The 2,139-nt window shown below is 36.7% G+C and overlaps 1 protein-coding gene across 1 annotated transcript in view; it reads left to right on the top strand.

The window, feature by feature from the left end:
- The window catches only part of TOR1AIP1 (torsin A interacting protein 1), a 37,796-nt gene that overhangs the window by 18,783 nt on the left and 16,874 nt on the right, over positions 1-2,139 (top strand). The window lies entirely within an intron of this gene.

Here is a 2,139-nt window from a genome sequence, read left to right on the forward strand (position 1 = left end):
AACATTTACTTTGCAAAATAAAAAAATAAATACCCCCCCAAAAAAACAGAAACCCTATTACAGGGTCATTATGAGTCAGAAAAGACTCAAAGACCCTTAACACAGCAACAATGTCAGTGCCAGGTAAGTACCCCTAATGCAAACTTGTTTTTAGGGCTTTTCCCTCACTTTTAGAGAGCATCATTCCTAAATTAAACTATGAGAATCTTCTTCATACATAAATATACTATAGAGTACATTCACTCATGCTAGTTAAATACTTGCTTTAAAAACATTTTAAAGCGGTTATGAGTTAGACTGCTAACCTCAGGGTCAGCAGTTAGACACTACCAGCTGTTCTATGGAGAAAGATGAGGCTTTCTGATCCCGTAAATATTTTACAGCCTCGGAAACCCAATATGGTGTTGCTATGAGTCGGAACTGACTTCACGGCACACCACCACCACCACAGTCTTTAAAACTTTTTTATTGTGAATTAAGTGAAGGTTTACAGAGCAGATCATCAGTTTTATATTCTATAAATCATAACTTTGCTTCATAACAATGATTGCAACACACTCCATGTACTATCAGTTAGCAGTGTTTACCTCTATTCACTTTAACTATTTCATTCTTCCCTGTGTCTCCTGCTACCTTCATCTTTCCTCTGCCAACCTTCCTCTTGTTGTATATTGCCTGCACTGTAACAAATGTTAACATGTGTCTATCTCTAGCCCATGAATAATTTTCTCTCCCCACCCCTGCCATAACCATCATAGTTTTTTTATCAAGAAAATCTTTTCTTAACTTTTTACAATATTGTTCTCAACAATATTTGTCCTTTTGTGATGCACTAATTTCTTTCAGCATAATGTCTTTCAGGTTTATCCATGTTATGAGATGTTAAGCAGATTCATCATTATTCTTCAATGTTGCATAGTATTCTATTGTGTATATGTACCAAAGTTGAACTATTCTTCTGTTGAGGGACAGTTAGGCTGTCTCTACCTTTTTGATATGTCTCTTATAGATCACATATTGAAGGATCCTGTTTTCTTATCTATTCTGCGCTGTCTCTTGACTAATGTATTTAATCCATTTATATTCATTGTAATTATCAGTAGGTTTGTGAACTGGGAGGCCTGTGGTTCAAGTTCACCAGTTGCTCCTTGAAATCCCTATACAGGGTCACTATGGGTCAGAACCCGACTATTCTAGCCATATTAATATTGAGAGATTTGTCTTCAAGTTCACTAGTTGGGCTTCCATTGCTTGGCATCTACTTCTTTGCCCTTGCAATGTATTGTTCATTTTTGAAATCTTAGCGTTAATCTGGATTTATAATTGTAGGTTTTGTGTTGTTTCAAAATTTGCATTTATTTTGTCTGTTTGTTTTTGTAGTGTTTTCCTGAATTATTCTAAAAAAATTTTCTGGGTCCTCTTTGCTTTCCTTCATCTTTCTGTAAATCCTTGGAAAGTTCCTAAATACCATGCTTTTGAATTATTTTTCAGTTCATTGTATTATATTTTCTTCCTCAGAAATGTTTTCTGTCTCTGCATTTTGGTCATTTGTTTGAGCCATTTTCTCATTTCTTAGTGCAAGCTCAAATTGTCTCCAGGGCATTGTAGGGTTGTTGTGTTTATATTTAATTGATGTTATATGCTGATTTGTTCTTAGGCTTTCACCAACTATCTCCTGTGGATGTAGTTAGAGAATGGAAACATGTACCTTGTTCTCATTCCCCATTAGTGCTGGTGTTGGCTGCTGTCAGTTGTTGATTAGGTAGTATAAGAGTTGGTATTGGCTCTTGTCCAGTGGGTGGAGCTACAGAGGATGCTGTTGTGACTGGGCTGTATGAGCACAGTTGCTGTCTCCTGTTGGGTGGGATAGAGAAAACGTCTCCTACGCTAGCACTTGGGATGAAGCATTAGATTGCAAGGTCAGTTTTAACAAGGTCAGTGGTTCAAACTCACCAGCTGTTACTTGGAAATCCTATACAGGGTTGCTATGAGTCAGAAGTGACTCAAAGGCATTTACACACACATACAAGAAAAGAAAACAGAATGAACAAATAAGAAACCAACCATGAGAAGCGACAAATGAGATAAACACAGCAACCAGAAAAAAACTCTAGTAAGTATAAAGACAAAAGAGGGACA

The sequence above is a fragment of the Chrysochloris asiatica genome, unplaced genomic scaffold (assembly GCF_000296735.1).
Source record: "Chrysochloris asiatica unplaced genomic scaffold, ChrAsi1.0 scaffold00379, whole genome shotgun sequence".
Lineage (NCBI taxonomy): Eukaryota > Metazoa > Chordata > Mammalia > Afrosoricida > Chrysochloridae > Chrysochloris > Chrysochloris asiatica.